Below are 24,091 nucleotides of genomic sequence, written 5' to 3' on the forward strand. Positions count from 1 at the left end.
ATTGCTCAGTGAGGTGTCAAGTTAGGTTCTGAGTATCTCAAAGGATGGAGACTCCTCAGTTTCTCTGAGCAATTATCTTGGTGTTTGAGTACCCTCACCATCAATGTTTTTTTCTCATGTTTAAATGGAATTTTCTGTATTTCCATTTGTGTCCGTTCTGTGTGGTCCTTTCATGGGATAACACAGAGAAGAGCCTGGCTTGGTCGTCTTTACTGCCCCACATCAGGGATTTACACACATTGTTTAGGTTCCCATGAGCCTTCAAGATAACTTCCTGAGATAATTATCTACAAATATCTTACTCACTATCTTTCCAGTGCTTACTGCAAGGAGGAGGATACTTTGCTTTCATTGTGTAAGGGCACAAGTGATTTGCAACAGTTCTCCAAGAAAGCTGTGACAATCAATTTAAGTTAACAGTGATAGGATTAAGATAGTCAGTTCCTTAAGTTTTTGCCAGCATTTCTTTTTTTTTTTTTTTTTTTTTTTGAGGTAATTCATTATTTTGGTCAAGATGATCTACAGAGTTAAACTATTATTTTAAGGTTTTTTCCTCTTTTTTTTCAAGAATGTCTTTCTGCTGGTTTCCAAGGAGGAATAACAGTGTTTTCTGTGTTCAGAGAATCACAGAATATTTGAGGGTTATAAAGAAGTGAGAGCTCCTGAAGAGATATATCAAACTCAGTGCTAAAGCCCTGGAGCATTGCTGTTTAGGAAGGTCCTTTATAATGTTTTAAAATTCATCTGTTGATATCTCAGTTTCAAGAGTGTGTCTTGTTCTTAAGTCATCTATACTAGTTGGGAGTGCTTTAAAAAAGAAAAGAAAGAAAAATATGCATTGTGCTAAGCTAAGGCATTCCTGCAGCATTTGAATCTTAGCAGAGCTTTATTGTTTCTGTTACTGACTCTTCTAAGTCAGACTTTTAGTCTTCTGTTACTGTTATGGGTAAAATAGTTGACAAAGTGTTGGAATGGCGTATTTCAGAAAGCATACTGCCTATCCTGTTTCCAAATTTTAAGTGTTGTTGGCCATATGAAAGCTTCTACCGTGTAGAGAGATGAAGATGGTGCCAAGTTGTACTTGTATATCTACAGCTTAAGTTTCTTGGGAAGCTGCAATGATCAGTTGCTGCTGATGAGATTTCAGTAGAGCTGAAGAGTTGCTAAACAGACTTGGTTGATTTACAATGTCCATGGCATTCTTTGAATTTGTCCCACTACACCCGACAAAAGAATTCTCTTTTATAGTTTATCATTGCTGTTTGTCTGTTGATAAATTGGACAAATATTTTCTTTCAATCTTTAAATGCTCATTGTTGGTCTCTGAAATGCTGATTCTACATGTTAGTGCATGGTCCACGTGGTTTACTTGCTTTAAGTCTGGTGCATTTGGGGCCGTTTCAGCTTGGTTGGGATTAATCAGGAATTGTGACCATTGGAATGGACAGCTAGTCTTTACCATTGTGTCGTAGGAGGTCTCAGGCATCTACTAAGGCCTAGTATGTGCATAGGGTTTCTACTAATATAATTGTTCTATTTGAAAGGATTGATGTTTTTACTGAAGTAATTATACTAGATCGACTTCATGCATGGATATAGTTATAGTGATATAAGATTGAGTTATGAACCCATACAGTTGCATCAGCATAAAATGACATGACTCTTTTGTTGAGGCAAGGATAGAGCTTAAGTTTTTATATTTTAATTTATTTGGAAGTAGAGGGTTACTTTATCTAATTTGAATTTTAACATATCATTAAATCTTCTCCAAGAAATAATATAGTATGTTTAAGATCATAGATATCAGTTAGCAAATCTAATAGAAGGATTCCTAAGGAGGGATAGATGTATGTCAGATATTAAGATATATTGGCAGACAATGTGCCAAGAATTGAGAGGTATTTATGTATTAACATAGCTGTTCTCCTTCAAGCAATATAAGATGTATTAGACGTTTGTCCCAGCATATATTTTTTCAGTGCATTGTATACAGAGAAAAGGATTCATTTCTTGAACTCCAGTAATATTCACTCTCTTTGTCATAAGAAAGGAGAGAGTTTGCATTGAACAGATTCCTTTTATGTTCTACCTACAGAATTTCAAAGAATGCCGAACAAATGAGGTAGGAGTTTGTACATTTGTGCATCAAAGAAATGTTTAAATAGTTTCTTATATATATAAAGGTACATTGTAGGGCACCCTCAAAGAGAAACCATATTCTGTAATCAATCTGTTGCCACCTGAATAATTAAATAATGTTTTTCAATTTAGAAATTCTCTTAAAACCACTAAAACTATAAGATACCCCACCGAGAAAAAAATGAACGGACTGGTTGCTAAATGGTCACTGCTAAAGAAAACATAAATGTAGAGCCACTATAGTTACCACAAAACTGTCATTTTTAGCAGTATGGTAGTATTTTCATTATAGACCCTCCCACATTGATGGTGCTCAGATAATGCAGAAGTAATCCAAAAATCCTTTCTCTTCCCTCTTTCAAATTGGTATTTTATTTCTAGATGGCAAAACTTTTCAAGTAGTGTGGAGCCTGTATTACTATGTAAGTTGTGCTGAGCAGTTAAGAAAACAATTAGTAAGTTAAGAGGATGGAATTATAATTTCAGATTTTTAAAATGGTTGTGTCAGGCATCAGGAGGTAAGGGGTAACTTTAACAGTGAGGAAAGTATGAACAGAGTTTTGTTCAATAGCTGCAGTTCAGTATAATGATCAAGAAATGGGAATATTCATACCAAAAAGAAATTAAATGAAAGTACGTAGAAGAGCTCTCTGCATGGAAAGTATATGCATTTTATATATGTGTGTGTGTATATATATGCCTTCTTGTCTGTAGATTTTCTGAAAACCCTATCAAATGGACCATCTAATACCAGATAAGCAGAAAATTACTACAGGAGCAGTTCAGTATGATCAACTGGATGAAAGAATTATCCAGAAGTTTTTGATTTAGGAAGTAGTGTTTCTGGTTTAGTTATCCAACACAATCTTGACATAAAAAGTGTTCTTAAAGTGTTGGGGTTTTTTTCCTGATTTTGAGTTACAGGATATTTTCAAACTTCTTTAGGGTTTTTAAATATACCCTAATCATGTGTTTGTCCATTAAGTTACTAGTTAATATATCTATTACTTGGGTTTCAGAGTAGCCTTTTTTTAGACTTGAATATAGCTTTTTACTCCTGTAAAATGCCAAGATAAGTTGTATGGCCATATTTGAAGTTCTGCAGGATATCAGAAAGGTTACAGGTACGGCTGTTTTAGCTGCCCTTGATACCCAGTGGGTTCTTTGTATCTTATTTCTTTAGCCTATGTATCCAGTAGGTTTTGGCTTAGGGATTCCTGCTCGTTTCAGAAGAGCCCAGAGGTCCTGTATTGAATCAGCAGTTCATTTTCACTGCCTTATGAGCAACTGGGAAGCCAAACTATAGCTTCTGCACCGAGGGACACAGAAAGAAATGCCCGGTGACTTTATTGCTTAGCTTTGCTCTTAGCTTGTGGAACCTCCTCTTCCAACACCCCTTTGAGATGGTAAGGTGTGCACGAATCAAGTACTGATTATTCATAAGGCCTAGGGAATGGTTGGTCTTAAAATCGCCAGATTGACCTGGATGTGGAGTCACACCTTGTTCTTTCCCTCTAGGGGGTGGTCTCCTGAACTGGCACAGGGTGGCTTAACTCCGGCCGTTTTAATGGCTAGCCTGAGGGAAACTGCCAGTGGTACCAACAGGCAGGGTGGCAGTGATTTCACAACTGTGCCAAGTAAGCTTACGCAGGCAAAACAACAGCGAAAATTGGTACTGCTTGCGAAGCTACTGCAGCAGAGTAATGTAAAGGAAACTAAATGTATACAATCCTCTTGACTAGGCAGCCTGCTGAATAATCAGCCTTCCTAAAGCCAGCAAGGCATATTCATGTAATTGTTTATGATTTTCTTTGTGCATGTGCCTTCATTTATATTGTGTATACTGCATATGTTTATATTTATACAAATCTTACTGTTGAACAGAAGCCTACTGTAAGTATGCATATTCTTGGGTATGCCCGTATGTGTGTTTATATATGTCTGTGTATTTGTGTGCACGCACGCGTGTGTACATATATATGTCTGTGTGTATGAGAAACAGATGCACTGTAGGCAGATAAAGCAGATAAATATAGATTCGAATAGAAGCATAAGCCTATAAATATAGACACTATATAGAGTGAAAGCAAGCAGATCAGCAGAGTTTCGTTATTACTTGCATTCTGTATAATAAAAGAGTAGCTGACGCTGAAATGACTGAAGGGATGACACTGTTGGCTCTCAGCAAACGTAAAAAGGTAAGAAAACTTTCCAATATGAGCAGCAATTATGACAGAAGATTTACTGTCTCTAATCATTGGCTTAATGCAAGTCATTGTGTAGTTTCTTCTGGGGTTGAAGTCAGAGGATGGAATCAAAGCCTAACATTTATAATATTACCTTAAAATAAGTAAATAAAAGAAAAATCCCGACCCACAGTGAAAAAGTGCAACCTCTAGTTTCTATTTTACAATAAGCCTCACACACTGTGTTTGTCAACGTTCTGATTCTGCTGTACAACAGATCTTCTTTGCTTCAGCTCCTACGGTCTCTCCAAATCAACTTGGGTGGCAGAGTATTGGGAAAACCATTTAAGTTCATGACAAAATTAACTTTCAGAAATAACATGAGTGTGTGTGTCTATGGGGATCTTAGCCTTCTGTTTGCAAAGCTCCGATGCCTGTTTTAACAGTCAGCCTTCTTGCTGTTGTAGCAATGTAGCTTTGGCTAATCCATAGCTGTAATATAGGTAGTTAAAGTCAAAAAGGTCTTAATCTTGCTAGATATAAAGAAAACATTGCAGCTATTCGGGGGGGGGGGGGGGCGGACGGGGCTGAAAAGTCAAATTTTTCTTATTCTGTAACATTTTGATGAGGATGTTCAGATAAATCGAGATTGCTGGAAAATGCCAGAAAATTGTCAGTAATATGCTTTATTTTTCTTTGTATAATACAGGTAGTATTGAGGTTTTTACAGCAAGAGGCTAGCAACTGAGAGTTTGGCATTCACTTTCCAGCTTGACCACACGCTTAGAGTGAGATCTTTCACAAAGCGTTTAAAGTCTCTGTACTTATTTCCTGATTTGTGAGTAGAACTGGTAATAATTATGTCACAGAGTTGGATAATTGAATAGTATCTTGTTTTGTAAATAGGTTGCATGATTTCATTGGAGCTACTCATGGAGCAAGGTGTTGAGTAAGAGTATATCTCTTTTTACAAAGTGCTCTGACAGTCCTGAGGAAAAACGAAGAAATAACAGTAGAAGATCCTCTTGCTGATGTTCTTTATTGTGTTACAAACAATTAATTTATTTTTAATTTATTTGTTTTCAAAATATGCCATTAGCTGCTGAGTATTGTCAAGTTTCTATATTCTGAGGAACTCACAGCAAAGCAGAAGAAAGGTAAACACCAGCATGTATATATTCATACTCAGACCAACAGTACTCGGTATGACAAAACGTAACCAAAGACAGAAAATTAACATGTCAACTGGTGGAAGCCCTGCTGTAGTATTCAAGTCATGTAACACTAGTTTTCTTAAAATACCTGGTCTAAGCTAATTTTCCTCTGCAGATAAAAAGCGAAAGGCAGCTCAGAACATCTGGGTTCTGCTCCTGAACTCATTACATGGTTTGGCACAAGCCATTTTTCACTTGGCTTTCTTATTTGGTACCTGAAAATAAGCTCTTCCAGGTATATTTTAACATGTTATTCAGGTTAGACCTCAATTTCAAATCACCTAGGTGCTTTCTAAAAATTTGGTCTTTGAGTCATGTGAATTACCCTGTGAAAGCGCTTGGTTTTTACTCTATTGAGATACCTGAATTAAACACGAAGAGGAGTCTGAAGTCGTATGCATATGAACAATAAAAAGCTGTGGGGAAGTCTCTAACTGCTATAGGAGGTGTGGGTGCTTTCGCTTGTCCTTGACCTAATGGAAAAGTTTTATAAAACAGGGACCTGCAGACTTTCACAGAATCACAGAACGGTAGAGGTGGGAAGGGACCTCTGGAGATCATCTAGTCCAACCTCCTTGCTAAAGCAGGATCACCTAGAGCAGGTTGCGCAGGATGGCGTCCAGGTGGGGTCCGAATATCTCCAGAGAAGGAGACTCCACATCCTCTCTGGGCAGCCTGTTCCAGCGCTCTGTCACCCTCAGAGTGAGGAAGCTTTTCCTCATGTTGACATGGAACATCCCATGTTCCAGCTTTTGCCCGTTGCCCCCTGTTCTATCGTTGGGCAGCACTGAGAAGAGTCTGGCCCCATCCTCTTGGCATCCGCCCTTTAGGTACAGATGTATAAGTATTGATGAGTATTGATCTTTCGTTTGGGTGCTGCTGCTCGCAGTGACTGCGGCAGCAGCAGCCGCTCTCGCCTCTGGGCTGGGGGATGTGCTCAGCTCTGGGCACAGCGCTCTCACGCCTCGCGGCAGAACCTTGCTCGACTACCTGTTGCCTGAATATCCCTCAGCTACTCGGACTGCCGCGGGATGAAACCTGTGTAGTGTAAAAGTGATATATGAGAGGTATAAGGTGAATGAGTATGATAAATTATGGTACTTCAAAAATTAACTGGCCTATCCAGTAAATTCTTCTGAATCTCTCCTAGTCTCTTCTGAGCCTACTGCATATTATAACAACCATGCAAGCTTAAAAAAAAATAAAAAAATTTGCTTTTGGGGACCAAGACAAATATTAAGGTTTGTTGGACAGAGATTGCACTGAGTCCCCAAATACTACAGAAATATGGTCTTTTCAAAGTCTCATAGGGAACAGCTGGAAGAGAAGTTATACTATCCCAGAAAGCATTCACTGTGATTTCCAAATTTTGTTTTCTGTTTCCCTGCTCCTTTCTCTCCCTAATTCTGATAAATTAATAAATCCTAACTGGATGAAATTATAACATCAGATTGTATTTGCAATAGAGGTAATACTTTTTTTTACAAAAAATTATTCTTGATCTAAAACCTTGCATGTGTTGATTTCAGTCTGGATCAGGTCTTTGCAGCTGAGTTATAGTCTTGAAAACTGAAGTTTATTATGGAAACACTGACATAACCTCAATTCTTTTGGTTCTGGCAGACATGGCAAAAATATCCAGGGACCTTTTTTTCTGACTCTGAGTTCTTTGCTAGTCTCCTCGGACCTTGCTTTCTGAGTCTTTGCCAATTTTGCTGCCATTCATTTTGACTAAAACCGTCTTAGAAATATGTCAGTCTGTAAGAACCATTAGGAAATGACACCATGACACATGTTTCATAGGTTGGTGGAGGGGTGGGGAAAGTTTAGTAACTTCTGCTGAGTCATGGTCATTCCAAAATGATGGAGTCCAAAAGGTTCATGTGAAAGAGAAGTCAGAGGAGAAAAATAAACATAAAGTGCCAAAAAAAGCATATTTGTTGTGACTTACTTTCACTGGAAGGAAAATCATTTTGCAGGAGGTCTGCAAAAGGTTTATTGATTCTTTAACTAGCAAGAAGAGTTGGCAAGCATCTCTAATGTATTTATTTTTTGTCTCTATCATGTTACTAATTTTTTATTATTCATTTTGCCATTAAAAGCCCATGGCAACCTAGCACTGTGCCTATCTCCTCCTACAGTCATTAAAAAGACAGAAACTGTATTGAGAAACATTAAGCTTACATGCAAAATCATGAAATCCTAGAGTAATAACGTGTGGTAATAACTTTAGTCTCTCCCTTATGATACAGTCTTTACTGACAAGTCACATTGTTTTTCTGCAAATACAGAGCTATAGAATCTTTGATACGTGCAAATGGCATCTACTATTAATGTGTTTCACTAATCAAAAAACAAAAAACCAACCAAAACCAGATGTCTAGCATAATGAAAAATAATGCTACTTTACAGGTATGTTGTCTTGTAGGGAGAACGTATATTGGAGAAGTTAAAGACTGTAATATACAGCTACATACAAAAAGAGCAGTTTGTTAGCATACACAAAGGTTCTTTTAGTATTTTTTGACCTAGGTATATATCCAAGATGCTCTTTGTAAAATATTTGGTAGGATTTCATAGTTGTGTGGACTTTTAAAAACTTAAGTATTTTCATCATAGTAGAAAACTTTTTCTTGAAACATGAATGTAGCCAGTATTGACTTTATAAACTATGAGTCTATTCATATTTTCAGTTGTTAATGCTTTTTACTGTAGATAGTTTAACCTCTCTCTTTTTCCCTCTTTCTCTTAAATCTCTGGATGTTCTTTTTATTCACATTCCCTATGTGCAAAACAGATGAACTTTTGTTTATTCAAGTTTTCATGAAATTTCAGCTTAGGTAAACATTAAGAATAGAAAATTTACAGAGTGAAGTTTCCAAAATTTTTGAGTGATTGAAAGCAAGTAGTTTATTATGGAAACATTTGTCAGGATCACTTGATAGCCCCCCCAAGTACAAAATATATTAGAACTGAACTCCCTAATCTGTCTCCCCATATTTTTAGGGTATTCAGATCTCTGAACGTGATATGTACAATCCACAGCCAGTTGCTTATAATTGAACATGCAAACAAGTTCTTAAACATATGTGTACTCTGGATGATGATAAAGCAAGTGTAGCAGCGTTGGAGCTGCTCTTTACTGACATCTGAGCTTGGTTTCCCGTAGCTGGTATTTCTCCAGTTTCTCTCTGTAAACATCCTGTAAGACTAATGCATTTGAAGCTTCTACACTGCATCCTATAAGATGAGGGCATACTAAACAACCAGACTAAGTGTGTAAATGGTGCTGAAAAGTGTGTTCCTCTTCACATGCAGTCTGTTCAGAAGAGTGCAGGTTTTTGTTGTTCGATAAGCTGGTTCTATGGTCCAGTCTTCCTGAGACAGTCAGCTTGCATGGCGTCACTCAAAAGTTCAATTGTGAAGCATCGTTTCTAGTGACTGCATGACGGTGACATAGTTTGTGTCTTCTGTGTCTCATTTCTTTCCCCTACTGTTCTCCTGGTCAACAAAGAAAACATGCCGGAGCACGTTTTGAGTTGGCCCAGTGTGTATCAATGAGTGTTTAATCCGGATTGCACGCCTAGGTCCCTCTTTAAGAACACCTTAATCTTTTCCTTTAAGGATCAGTTTCATTTTTAGACAAATCAGACTAGTTAGGCTTCACATAACTTTTTGTGTAAAACTTTTCCGGGGTAATTTCAATGCAGTTCCAGTTTTGTGCAAACAGAATGAATAAGCACGTGCAAGACAGTGAATTACTGTTTTCTTTTTCTAACATCCTGACAGAGATCCTGACTGCATGCCAGCTGGTAGTATCATAGTTAATGTTATTAGATGTGGATCTGAGGAAAAGAAAAAAAAATCAATAGAATAGTCAGAAACATTGCATATCTGTGGAGTTTCCTTAAAATAGGGTTTACCTTTCTTATAACTTCGGGGGTTTTGTTTGCTTGCTTTGCTAATTTAGGACATGTAAAAATACCTGATGCCAGACCTTTAAAGAAAAAGCATGTTGCCCATTACACAGAATTTGAAGAAAGCAACATAGAGAATGCATCTCTTCCAGTAAAGATGATGCAAAAGAAGCTTTAAGAACATTAATAGTTGATTATTTATTTTGTTTGTTATCAGCATAGTTTCATTTCTGATACTAGGCTAGGTGTCTGCTGTGGCTTGTAATAAAGCTCCTTTTAGCCTTCAGTCTTTCAGTGTGCTTTAGAAACTACGTTGGCATACTTTAGAATCACATTGACGTTGTTAGCAAAATCCCCAACCCGATATGAAGAAATAAGAGGATACCCAGCAGTCCAGCGTTGTGCCAGCCTGGTGGTGTTGCCTTGCTTTGTAGGACCTAGTGTCAAGTGGGAGCAGGCAGAATTTGGACACCCCTGTCTCACCTTGGAAGCAAAGGATTCAGCAATGTGGCGGGCATTCACCTGTGGGAACGAGTTTCACCGTACTGACTCAAAATGATTCCCATTACAGAGCTAGGGGCCTGCCTGTGTCCAAATGGAGGACTCCAGGTGTGTGCTTGTGTATGAGAGAGAACAATGGGGATATTTTGGCAGGCCTAATGAGTGAGCAAAATAGGTCAAGTGTTCTTTGTTTCCAGTCTCTAATTCCCATATTTCCATCTCAAAAAATGCAGGGCTTTGTATTACATACTGTGCATAGCGCCTATGATTTCAGTGCTCCTACAAGCCTGTGGGTCCTGAAGGAGTAAGTCAAAAGTTGATGTATAGTACTACTAAAGAAAGATTTCTCTTAGTAACCTTAATGACCCTCATGGCTGAATCTCATCGTCCTATGCATCTTTATACCTAGCACAAGAAGTGCAACAGGAGCATTAATATGGTTTTTTCTGTAGTTTCTAGTAGGATTTGGGCAGTGGATGTGTGAAGGAAACCTTGCTTTTGGACGGAGGGGTTTGTGAGTTTTGTTAAGCATCCGCTCTTCTAGCAAAGGGCACCAACATGAAAAGGTTGGCAAAAGCATGTTTGGTTCAGAAAGGCGTAATTCTGTTTCTAAACTCTTTGTTCCCCTCTTGCCATGGCGCCCTCCTCATGCATACCTTAAATCCGCATCTCACCCCTCTGCATTTCTTCGTCTGTGTCTCTCTCTTAGAGCTCTGAATTCATTATATGGAGTAGTGTAAATCAATAGTAAATGCTAACCGCCCACTCTGTACTCGGTTACGCAATATCACATACCGTGTACACAGAGACAAAAAGGGAAAAAGCACACAGGCTTTACATTCAAAAGCTCTTGCATAATTTTGCTTTTCTACAGCCAAAAGAAAAAAAAAAAAAGAAAAAAAAGGAAATAACAGATGGGGAGACTTGCAGTTTTTTTCCCTTTTCTCAGACTGTACAGAGGGGAGTTAGTTTAACATCCATGGTCATTTCTAATTGCCCTGTGCTGCAGATAAGCAAGCCAGACTTGCTTGTGCTTTAAAAATAAGACTTTCTTCCAGCTTCCATGATGTGGTGCACTTTTCAGGTAATATGAGAAAAACTATTATGAAGTGTTTAAGGCTGAATTGGTTATTTGTTTAGTCTTAATGGAAAAAGGAAAAGAAAAACCTCACTTTAACTACTCGATACATGTTACAAAGCGAAAGAGGGACGAGAAGTAAGGGAGGTTGGATTGAATTCTCTGGCGTGGTTTTGTGCTTTTTTTTTTTAATCTTTTTTCCTTTCTGAAAAGCAAAATATCTCTCAATGTAATATTTATGTAAAAAGCCAGTTATGTAACTCTCGCCTGCCTTTCGCTTTTGTTACCTCTCTGGACTGTACAGCTCTACTGTTTTTCCTCACGACAGATTGTATTAAAACCTGCAAATCCTGATGAAAGGAAGGAACGACCGGGTGCCCACAGCACAGACTTTAATTTCGAGCCTTTTTAAGGGCTTCAGGCTGGAAGACAATGGATCTATTTAAGATCTGGTTTTTTGGCTGGAGGAATTCTTATTGAGTATTTTCCTGTCACAGTGCGCTCTGGAACATCCCTGGCTTCTGCACAGTGTTTCTGTCTCTCTCCTCCTCTCTCTTCCCGCCTCTCCCGCCCCTCCAACTTTGGATGTATACAATGAAAGCTTTTTTTCCCCTTTCCTCTCCTGACCTTAATGCGAGTGTCAGGTCAGTCTCCGTATAACAGCAGCAAGTGCAGAAGCATGGTGAAATTTTAGGTTGCACTGAACTTTATTTATTAATTTTTCTTTCATTTAAGCGATTGATGTCCATTGAGTTCCAGAGATTCTTTTGATTAGGATTGGTCGGGATATTTTAATTTATTTCTGTCAAATGCAAGTGCAAAATGTGTAACCCTGCTAAAAGAATAGAAAATGAGGGATTTGAGGGGTTTAAAAAAGGGGAGAAAAGGGTCAATAAAAAGAAAACTTCATACTTTTTGATCACAGGAAGAAAATATTCCTGTACTTACTGCAACCAGTTCATTCCTAGTTGTATCCTCTGCGGATCTGACCTGTTTGTGGTTGCGAGCATTGTGTCAGGGTTTGTTTTCTATTGCCCTTTACAAACGGTTCCTGTCTGCCTGCAAATTCTTGGACAGATTCTTCCCTAGTGTAATGCTGCTAATTCTGTTGATATTATGTCAGGAGTCTATTAGGTCAATTATAAAGTTATAGGGCTCAATTCTTAGTTATTTTACAGTGGTTTTCTGGCATTGGAAAGGAGTCATAAAATGAGCCTGAGTGTGAATTATGCCTACTTCAGGCATAGTAGAAAAAAAATAGTTAAAGCTGACATCTTTCAACAGTGATCCCTGAGAGGAGCTTTAAATGAAATAGGGTTTTGTGAAAACAGGAAGTGGAATATTTTAAGATCTATGTTATAAGCTCTATAAGTGTATCTCTCCAAATTGCCGAGGAGTACATATATACTCAAAAGCATATCGGAACACCTGGACTCCCTGCCTGATTCTGAAACCAGCCCGTGCTTTGGCTCTGGGCAACAAAAACTTCTTCTGCCTCCATTTCTGTCTTGGTACACAATCTCTTAGGGATTATAGTAGTAGACACTTGGTTTATTGTGCCCTACAGAAATATTCTAAATCTATTTTATTAATGTTTATAAAGTGGATTTAAATGCACAGGGAGAAGGTGTTGAAATAATTTGGACAGGTTAAAAGAAATCATTGAAACTTCAGGCCGGTGTTGCCACAGAGACCAAATTGTGGTCACCAACCATATATAAATGTTAGCTGGAAGATGACCCTCGTCATCAGCGGATTAAATTCTGGAAGACTATCCTATGGGAATTATAGGGCTGAGAAACCTATGTAGTTGTAAGATGGGGCTGAATCAACGTATCTATAGCAGTTTGTGACATGGTTGCATGCAGTGGAGGAGAGTAATCTCCTTAAAATCCCTTATCCTGGTGTCCCTAATAGCTGTCAACACTTTATAAAATGCTTGGAAGATGTAGACTGTGTAGCTTTACAGAGAACATGATAAATAATGATTCCAGCGTTTAACTTAATCAAAAGAGTGGTCATATGTCTTTGAATGAAAATTACTTTCTGCCTGTCTTCTCAGAGTTTTAGTCTGTAAGTTTTTTGTCTGCACTAATTACAATGGAAGACTTATGTGGAATAGGTGTACAAAACCTGATAACTTCTAACAGTAGACAAGCAAATTTCCCTCTTAAAGGCATTTGCGTGCTTTTCAGTTATGGAGAAGTTTCTTTGCGTGTCACTAGGTTACCTCTAACTACCCGAGTCTTCAGTCTCCAGCTTTGCTTTGTATGCTTACCTGGAGTTGTAGCAAGGCACTAACCTTCCTTAATGGTCAAACACACATTTAATTATTTTCTGAGTACTTACAAATTAAACAACCTTGGAAATGCCTGCTGCTAAAAGTCTGCTTATATATACACAGATGAACAGCAACCAGAATGATGGAATTTTGTGTTTTCTGCAGAATGGAAACCTAATTTTAATTTATGGAGGGGAGGGTGATTTGACTTGACCAGATGCTAGACGTGCAACCTGTGAAACTTCTGTCTTCCTAAATTCATAGGCAAAATAGGCAAAAGTGATGGTCTGAACAGTTTCTGAAATGAGATGTTAATATTCAGTTTTAATGAATAAGATTTCATTTCACAACTTAGAAAAGGCTCTGGTGTTTTATTTTTAACCATAAGCTGTTTGAGTCCTGCCACTATGAAGATCTGTGCCTTAGTTTTCTTAAATTCGAGGTTTTTATTTTTGAAAAAAAATTAAGTATGATCCCCAAAGTTTTAAAAACAACAGCAAAAATGAAAAGACCTCTACATCAATTTTTATTTTTAAATTTCATTGTTTTTCTTTCTTGACACATGCTTGGGGTTGGGTATATTGGAAAAATAGCTAGCTAATATGATTTTGCTGTATCCAGCAATGTGCTGAATTAGCTACAGTAGTCTTTTTTTATCTAGTAATTATTCTGCAAGATTTCCTCCCTCCCTTCCTCAGAACAGTGTTTTTTGCAACTCTGACGCTTTGGTTGAAGTTTGTGACAATTTTGTGACCTTCACTATCAGTAATTCATTGCTAGTGCCTTCAGTAGTTTCACGGGTCTTTTTGACTTACAGAAGCCTGTAAGAAACAAAGCAAGAAGCAATATATTTAGAGTAGTTGTAACAAAAGTATCAGCCCTAGCCGCATGGAATGTCGCCACGCTCCTCCTTTTCAAAATTATTATCTTACACATTGACAGCCAACGAAGCCGAGGGTTCATTTCTCCCATCCAAGAATCTGTATGTTCTAGACTTTGCTGTTAAATCCGACATATGTGGGTGGGCCATGAAACCCACAGGGAAGGATCGCTGAAGTGCAGTGGTGTAGAGGAGTTGTCGGGATGGGCGCAGTGCTTGGAGCAGGGTGGACACCTGGACGTTCCTTGCTCGCTCTTCTGCACAGTGGTTAATGTTTTCCCGTTGTGGCTCTGTTTGGATGGAGTGCCTCCACCAGCGCGAGCCCCGGGAGAGGATGCACCACGCAGTCTGTCACGCCCGGTTTGGGGAAGGAGCACATCCTCGTTTTGCTCGTGGGTTTGTTTCCTGGACGTCCGGTCTCGTCGCTGCCGACTACTGAATGCTGGTGGCTAGGGCGGGAGGGATGGTTGATCTCTCTTTGCCTTGTTGATGCCAAGGCTTAAAAACAACTCCTTAGGACGTGACCTTCACACCTGTAGTAAAAGAGAGCGGGGAACTAGACTTGGTAATCTGGAAAGTGTGCTTCAGGGTAAGATCTTGTAAGAAAACTAACTGTAAACAGTTCAGTTTCTGTGGGGACTCAATTTGGGGTATTATTTCATAATTTCAACTGAAGAAACCTCCGACTTATTTGGCTTTTAGGACGCATGATGAAACATCCCTTTAGGGAAGCTCTTGCAGAGACAAGATAGAAAGAAAGCTCGCCAGTGTAAGCAGCGGAGAGGATTGTTCGCTTCCGAGTTTTTGCTGATTTATTTGTGACTGCTTGCAGTAGAATAGATGGACTGTGCTGCGAACAAGAGAAAAACGGGCTCAGTTGATAATGCTTTAAATCAAAACAAATAATAATGCTCTTCGTGGAGAGACTGTGGAAAGATATTAACAGAGAACAGTGCAGAAAACATCTGAAACCATCTTTGCCCATAGTTTTCACGACATATGGTTCTTAAACTATTTTTCTGCTTACAGTTTTTATTAAATATCCTGGTTGCCTTAGCCCCTTACACGACTGCAAAAAAAAAAAAAAGAAAAAAAAAGAGAAAGTTTCAATCTCGTCTTCTGGGATCCATCTAAATATACATTTCTGATTAAAAAGTGTCAGTCGCCGCTGAGGCTGGAAATGGTGCATTCTGCTGTGAGGAAGGGAGGTGCGGATCCATAATGGTCGTTCGGGCTGTCGTGTTTCTGAGAATCAGCTGTTTTTCCTTTATACTGCAAAGATTAAACAAAGAATGTTAAACATTTCCCAATTTAGCATTTATAATGGAAAGCGGCTGTAGGGCCACAGCTCGCTGCTGCAAGGGCAGGCGTTCATATTAGGAGTCGCTCAAAAAGGCTTTTATTTTCTTTGAAGGCCTATCCATTCCTCTCCCAGCCCGCTGCTGTGCTTTGCAGTCAGGTGGAGGCAGCTTTAAATTTTTACTTTCATTTAAGTAGGAGCTAATTTACTTTTGGAAATGAAAGTTAAAGCAGCTCAGCCATCTGCAAAGTGGAGGAGGAGGCAGTGGGTTTCTTTAACTTTTCTAATCTCTACGATTCTATTTTGCACCAACCAGCAAGCAAAAATTACCTTCCTGAGCTCCTATTAGTAATAATATGTAGTATTAATGATCTAATGTCTTAGCTTCAGCTCTTCATCTCGGCTTTCTAAAAGATACCTGTTGGCTGTGTTCGGTCGTCTTTATACTTGCATCCAGCTCAGGAGCTTTGAAGTAAAAAGTTGTAGTCTTGAGTGCAGCAGAACCACATTTTTTGACCTACTGACAGCACAGCTTTTTCCGTAGCATTTCACCAGTGGTTACGTGGAGCTCTGTGACTTTCTGTTCCTCATAGTAAAGGCAAAGTATGCTTAAGGGTGACTGGTAAATGAAGAAAAAAAAAGGGGGGGGGGGGTTGTCATGCCAGCATTTTGATATCCTGGTGTTATATATGCTTTTATTGTGGTTGTTTATCAACCTTTCTTATTTTTTTAGAGTCCATAGTGGAAAAAAATACATTGTTCAAGCTTTCTTAGTTGAAGCTGAGGAGAATTTTAGTTTTATGCAAATATATATTTTATTCCCTGTCAGAGTGAAATAAGTGTTAATACAGTTAGTTTTTTAACAGAGCAGCTAAAAATGTCCTTCGCCTGCCTCTCCATTGGCTAGTTTTCAGAAATTCGGTAGTTCTCTGTCATCACACGAGGACAAGATCTAAACATCTTACATAATTAAAACATTTTCAGAAAAAAAATATTTCTGGTTTCTTGTATAAATTGTAAGCACTATAAAGATATCAGATAGCCATTTTCTGCCTTCTCCAGCCTGCCTGCAAGTAGGTTTTGTCTAAACAAAGCAGCCTTGCAGTCAGAGCTCACAAACATTTGTGTATTACTTAGGTATATACGTGAGTAATTTTAATGGCCTCTTATAGCAGCTTAAATATGTTTGTAAATGTTTGCCCACCTTTTTTGTTTCTTAGGGAAGCTTTGCGTTTTACAATTTTTATTTTTTTTTAATAAGTCAAAGTTTGAGTTTAAAAAATATTTCAATCTTCTTGTGATTGCATTTCTTACAGAATGTTGGAATTTTTGGACTGTGCATCTGTTTAGGCACGTGGAGAAAGACAAGACTGAGATCATGTAAGTCGTGAAACTGAGGGTGAATAATCCATACTTTGTTCTCTCGCCATTTTTACAATTTATACCCAGATGCAAGTAATAAACCAAAAAGGAAAAAAAATAATCTAGTGAGCTTTTATTTTTAAAGTGATTAATGAAAAGCAAAGTTCAAATGAGGCCACAAATCCTGGTGGTGCACAATGGGTTGATTTATTTTGTAAATAGACCATGGATAATTAACCATAAAACAAAACTTTTTTTTTTTTTTTTTTTTTTTGGAAACTTGCATAATGACACTGGTTTCTTTTAGTTGTTGTGAGTTGCACAGAGGGATAACGACTTATTCACAACTGGTTGCAACTGGTTACAGCCAAGAAAGGAAAAATCCCAGAGCAGCTAGAGGAAAAAGACTGTCAAAACCCTGCTGCACTTGCAATTTTATAGTAAGGCATTTACTAATGGCTACAGAATGGGCAAAACTACCCTTGTACGATAACAGCAAAAGAGTAGATATGTACGTACTCTGATGATGCTTGCCGTGTTATCCTGTGCTTTGGCTTAAAGCCCATAAGCAGAAGACAGCCCCTGCAGCTGGACTTGTAGCCCGCAATTTTGTATTGACTTCTAAACAGCATTAGTTTATGCTTCATTACAAGCTTCCATGATGCCTGTATCTTACTACTCTGGCACTGGGGGAAGAGTCCTCTGGATAGTCAAAATAGTCTGACTTGCTGCCAAGTCCTCTTGTGAGCCAGAGAGTGATGGTAGTTTTGCAGATATGTGATATGAGAAAACTGCCTGCCCGACGTCCCCCAAATTTGTCTCTTCATATTCCACAGTCATCTGTGGAAGGGATCTCTGATGCCCAAGAAGGAGAAGGTCCAATTTGTTGTGAAAGTATATTCACTACTAATTAAAACTACCAGCTGGGATTACAGCCCTGAAGACTGTAAATAAACTAGAGCATGAGATGTTCAGATGACAATATGGCCACTTTTGTGGTGGTTTGTATCAGTTGCCTGTACTCAGATTTGCTCAACTCATGCCAGCCTATTAGAGTGAAGAGAAGGTTTAGGTAGGTAACAGTCAAGATGCAAGAGGCTGGATTTGCCACACAGACACTCTCTATATGGACACCTTAGATTGCTCTCACACGCCACAATATGCCTTAAAATACTTTTGTCCATATATATAAGGTCTGCAGTTCACCAGAGCCAAAATTCGATCACGCTGTGTTCATGTGAGAGTTGGCTATTGCGCTGTGCTTCACAGACAGTGACTCTAAGGTACTTGCAAAAGCCCCCCTCGTTCCCAGTGGCACCCTGGGTAGGCAGAGATAGTGGGTAAAAATGCTTAAAACTAGCCTAGTTTTACATGCATTTAATCAGTTTTATTGGAACAGTGTTACAGTTGATAAGGGTTCTCTGTGCTAAACTTGTTTGTACACATGCAGTTTCTGCTGCAAATTTGAAGTATTCATTTGTCAGCAATGTACTGCAGAGACTGAGGAGAGGAGAAGTAGATTGGTAACGTCAGACTGTCATCTGCTATCCGCATGAGCTTAATGTAGATAATGGGCTATAAGGATTGTGTGGTTTTAGTCTAGATCCCAGTTGCGAGACAGGGCCTTAGATCAATGCTTTAAACCCAGAACCAGAGAACTGCTGAGTTCCCACTGTGTTGCTGACACTAGTAACTACAACACATGGGCTGACACTTACAATCTTTTTTTAGGCCAAAGAGTCAAGTTAAAATAGCACTTAGTTTGAGCAAGAGGCTTCTGTTGTGGGTGGGAGTCATGCTGGGGGCAACATTAGCATTGTACTTCCAAACAACATTGCAGTGAAGACAAGACCCCAAAAGTAAGTTAACTCTCTCTCCAAGAGCTCAATACAGTCTTTGGCTTCTCGTCAGGTCCTGTTGGAAGTGAAACCAGCCAGGGTCCGCTGTGGCGTAGTGCTAACTGGATGTGTCTGTCCCATGGGGTCTCCCTTGAAACTGGTCTTTGTCAGGCTGTTGCTTCTGGGAAGTGTGGCAATGTATGGAATCTGCTACGTACTGTTTATAAGTTGGAAGTTGATTTTATTGACTCACTGAATCCTTGTATCTTGTGACAATCTTTTTCTGTGCTCTGCATCATGCCAAAGAGACAGGGGAGTGGTGTTGGCATATCTTTGTATGAATAGGTCTGTCATTAAATATTTGAAATAGAAACATCTGAAATAGATCTTGCCTGAGAAGAACAATGGGGCAACTAGAGAAAGCCAGTTTTCTCCAAATCTGCATTTGGTGGCTGGAGTTTTAAGCAAACAGAAAAAAGAACAAAGAAACCAGGTATTAGTCCAGGGGCTTAAAAACAACAAACCCTGGAAGGCATGAGAGGAAACACAAGGAAAGTTGAGAGAGGAGAGGGAAGGATGCTTAGCAGAAGAAAATTTTGTTTGTTTGTTTGTTTGTTTGTTTTAATAACTCAGACCAGCTAAGGGAGAGGGAAGCTGGTAGTAGAGGATTGTGAGCCCCTCATTTGGAAGAGGCATTGTGTTTAGGAAAGGGAAGCTTTTGTCCTCATGTGGACCTAAGCCAGGATCATTCGTTGCTAGTGCTGAAGATGCTGAGGCATGGAAGTGCATTTGGGTATTTTCTGGTTTTCTGATCTCTAAAGCTATATTTTTAGTTTGTGGAGGGTGAGGGAGTCAGTCATCTTTCTTGGGCAGTTAGGCTCTGAGATCTTACTGCTGGGAAGGGGTTACAGACAGCCGTAGCTGAGGGCACACGCAAGATGAAGGAGAGAGCGTTCAAGTCCTTTCAGGTTGTGGAAGGTGTCAGCACATGGGCCCAGTATGCAGAGCACAAATTCAACAGTCTGCTTGGCGTGCAGCAGGAACAGCTCTGTTAGAGGGAATTGTACTTCAGGCTTTTGAACAAGCCTTTTTATTTCTCTCATATGGTAATAACCTATTTCAAAGATATTCAATCTAAACTCCTTTTAATTTAGCCACCATATCTCTTCCCAAATACTTCTCCCCAAATCTCATACTTTAAAAAACCCCCAGGTGAAGTAATCCCAACAGTTCTCCCTAAGACTTTCCTTGTCTCTGCCTTGCGAAGCATGGCATCCAGCGTTGTAGTAGGTAGGTTCAAGTTCCAGTTAGAAAGTGCTTTTGTGGAGACAAAGCAGTCCAGTTGTTTGAATCCTTAGACTTCTACTCCGAGCACTGTGTTCAGAAATTCACTTTCTAAGAAACAAAAATCACTTGGTTCTTACTGAGATTCTGTCCGTATTACAAAAAACCCTTCACCAAATGGCATGGGAAAGAACCACTCCTCATAAGCATCTGAAGGCTTGAAATAGCCAGGGGATGCCAGTTGCTGGGAACCATGTGCTGTCATGGTTAAAGGCCTAGCTGTACTTCAGCTCTCCTTCTGGTCTTCCTAAGTGAATACTTTCATACGTTGACACTCTTGCTGCTACCTGATTTAGGTGAAATCCTTGAATTCTTCCCATTTTAGGCCAGGATTTGTCTCACAGCTTCAGCCAAGCTTCACATGGCTTCATGGTGTTTTGCATTTTATTCATTTGGAAATGGACGAGCCATGATCCAACGCCTTTTTAGCGTTTGGAGCAAATGGTTAAAGGAAAAGGAATTCTTAGATGTTAAACATCTTATTAATCTCAACTGCTCTTACATTTCTCTACCAGTGAAGTTTAAAGGTACAGGGACAGAGCAGAAACAACTAGCGTTCCCCTCACTTCTCCTCGCTCCAGATTCTTCTATAGGACTCTCTGTGACTTTCAGTCTGCTGCTTCACCCTGCTCGGAACTGGTTGTGGTACTTCCCCAAATGGCAATAGTAATTAAGGGTGCTTGACCCAACAAGACGTGTGTTAGTTGTTACATAAATGACTGTCTGAAAAAACCTTTCATATGTCGGTAAGCTCCACCGGTTCTTGGACAAGAACAACATACCAGCTAGATTATTAATAATAATTAGATTGCCAGTGATATATTGGTAGCATTGCACAGGTATTACAAGCTTCTAGGGCTCCCTAAAAGGTACTGAAGGTCAGGACTAGAAGCACTAAAAAAAAATACCGAGTGGTATTCTCTTCTTGTAGAAATAGTGGCTCATTTAAAAAAAATACTTCCAGGACTTTTATTTATTTTCATTATTCATATTTCCAGATAAAGCTTTGTGGCATTTGTGGAACAGAAATGCTTTTGTTTCAAAGTTTTCTTTCAAAAATGTATTCTATGTTCTAATATAAAATTTAAATCAAAACTGAAAGTAACAATCAAAACAAAATTATTTTGTCAAAACAAAACATTCAATTGATTGAAATGATTTTTTATTTTTGTTTCATGGGCAACTGTGCAATGCAGTGTTGAATTCAACTGTGAAAGAAAAGCAAATTTCAAAGTCTGTAGCTACCCTGTAAAGCAGGAACGTTGGGTTGGGTTTGGGCTCTTCTAGGTGGCGCTTAGGGGAGTACTTCATCAGAATTCTACTAGATCTGTTTAAAAAAAAAAATCTATTAAATCTGTCATATTCTATTAAATTAAAAATTTTAAAAAAATTAAATGTGTGAAGAGCCCCAGACTATGCTGAGGTCTTCTTGTATTGATGTTATAATGGGACTTGTCTATCTCTGTAACAGTTAATCAGAATCTGTCTCTGCAACTATATGTAGGTCTCCCCTGGAAATATATTCTGTGTTTCTGCTCAGCAAATTGGGAAGCCTTTGATACCATTTCAGCTCTCCTGGCTTCCTTCTCTGTGGGCTGGTCCTGGACCAAACCTTTCAAATTCTGGTGCAATTGCTTACAAAGTGAGCAAAGAGTTGAATGCAATGATGGTGTGAGTGTAAAGCCTATACAGTTAATATTAGTGTATTCACTTTCATTTGTTGCTTCTTAGGTTTGACTTAAAAGGGACCTTCCCTTAGTAGGACGCTTTCTGGTTATTGCTTTGAGTCTTTCCTTGTCCAGTATAACACCCAAAGGATTCTCTCTTTTTCCTCCTACTGTATTGGATGTTTTTTCCTCTCCGTTCTCATGTAGGATCCGTATACATAAATAGTAAAGTTCTTCTGGCAGCAGTCTTGTCCAGGGCCACGATATAGTATATGCCTTGGAGGCATATTACTTTAGACTATGGTTTTGGATAAGTTTAAATTCTTCAGGATGGGCCTGAATCTGTCTCAGTGGGAGCACCCTACAAAAGAAAAACATGAATTTAAGGGGGGTATTTTGGACAAGTAGGACAAGGGCGAAGATTAAAAGCAAAGAACATAATTAAGGATTGCTCTGTTGCTGAAAAATGTAAAGCACCTGACCTTGTCTCAACAGCGTGATGATCCTTATGTTTTTGAACAAGGACCGAGATACTAACCTGCTCACGTGATACCTTGGTTATTCGGATCTGGCTTCCTTAAATTTGGCTAGATACAACAACAGCATATTCTTTAAGAATATCAGCACTGCAACTTTCCTAAGTTAGGGATAGAGCAGTCAACATCTGATCACCCATTCGGGGGAAATTGCGGCTCTGCAAACTTTGGAGTTCTCACTCCGGTCAGTGGTAAACATAAGATGACAAAGTAATACGAATTAAAAACCATTTCCATGTATTAGACCACCTAACCTTTTGTTTCTTTTTTTCAAAGCTGGAAAGGGGTATTTTGTGATACAGAAAAGCTGCTTTTAAATAAATATGTATTTGGACAATAGTGTAGTTGGTTCAGTATTTCTCAGTTACAGGCCTGTGACAAGACAGGCAGGAAGATATGCTTTGTTCAACAGCTGTCTCCTGTATTCATCAGAATTTTTTTATGTGACTAAGCATGTAACCTGCTATATCAGTATAAATTGAATTTAGTCTTAAGAAGGCTGATTTAATCTGAAGAATATATTTTGCACTGGTCTTGAACATGAAGAGCTGGAATATTGATGTGTTTAGGCCTTAAAAAATGTAAAAAAAGTAAGGCTTTCCCACTTCAGAGCTCTATAAATAAATAAATAAATAACATAGTTTATGTTATGGACACGCTCACAATATTTCCTGCATGCTAGTGGAGCAGCACAGATCAAAAAGATAATAATATAAGCAGTAAAATATCCCAAGCAAACAGAAAGCATCTGTAGATCTTGCCTAGCTGGCTAATATTATTGGGATGGTTGTTTTTAGCTTACCATGCCATTAATGCTTTGCAAATGTATATATGCATGCTGAGGGTTGGCCAGGAGTTGAACTGTCTTTATAATGATTATATTCAATTGCTGCATTGTGCCTGAATGCCTACAGACATGTAAGAGGACAGGAAAGGTACTCAAGAAACTATTAGACCATGCAGGCTCTGGTCTGCCAGCTCTAGTCACAGGAGAATGTGACGTGCTACGAACAGGATGTAAAGAAACATTTATAAAGGTAGTTGGAGAAATCCTGGGATGTAGCTGAAGTGTTTGTTAGCTGGTGTCCCAGGATTGATAGCTTATGTCCCTTTTGTTGTGCTGCTGCCTTTAATAAATAGTACATCAAACTCAGAGATGCGATTTAACTGGAAAGATTTGTATCACTAAAAACTTGTAGCAAACGTAAAGAGAAATCTTTTCTGCCTCCCCTTCTCATTCAGTACCCTTTATTTCCCTCACTATGTGTAATAGTCAAATGCCGACACATCTCACTAAGCCTTCGCCTCTCCCTGACACTCACTTGCCAGTCTGTCTTCTGAAAGTCAAGGCCATTACTGCAGGGTATAGGAGTGAAGATTCAGGGGTGTAGACAGGAGGTGCGACTGTGTGGTTTTCGAATGAACTGTGTTTTGCTGTATATAGCGTTTCTCGTAGAAAAAAAGATGTTTCCTTGGAACGCGTATTGAGCCTGATCTAAATTCTCTCCTTGGCTTTAGCAGGCTGGGGATCAAATCCATATTGGAAATTCTCCACTCAAACTGCTGGATGCAGTCAGAACCCGTGACTGTCGTTCGAGCTATTGCAGCCTGTGCTACCCTCAACCCAGAATCAACACTGGCAGTACGGCTGCTCTGACTGCAAATACAGAAATCAGAAAATTTCTGGTGTTACCTTAAGTGTTACTTGAAGAAATCTCCTCTTGGAATATGAGTATTGGGAACCCTGAGATTTCCTGATCTGCTTTTTTTTATCTTTCTTTACTGTCTCTAGACATAAATGGGCCATTTTGCTGGAAAATTGAGATTGTAAGCATTAATCCAAAGGGG

At 39.0% G+C, this 24,091-nt stretch overlaps 1 protein-coding gene across 17 annotated transcripts in view; it reads left to right on the forward strand.

The window, feature by feature from the left end:
• ZBTB20 (zinc finger and BTB domain containing 20) overlaps positions 1-24,091 on the forward strand; it is a 488,423-nt gene that overhangs the window by 236,039 nt on the left and 228,293 nt on the right. For 9 of the 17 annotated variants that reach the window (XM_054803872.1, XM_054803855.1, XM_054803864.1 and 6 more), the window contains one exon: positions 16,813-16,876. The exons of the other annotated variants lie outside the window; for them this stretch is intronic. The gene's annotated coding sequence lies outside the window, so the exon portion shown is untranslated. The remainder of the gene's footprint in view (positions 1-16,812; positions 16,877-24,091) is intronic. 17 annotated transcript variants of the gene reach the window in all.

This window comes from Grus americana, chromosome 1 (genome assembly GCF_028858705.1).
Source record: "Grus americana isolate bGruAme1 chromosome 1, bGruAme1.mat, whole genome shotgun sequence".
NCBI lineage: Eukaryota > Metazoa > Chordata > Aves > Gruiformes > Gruidae > Grus > Grus americana.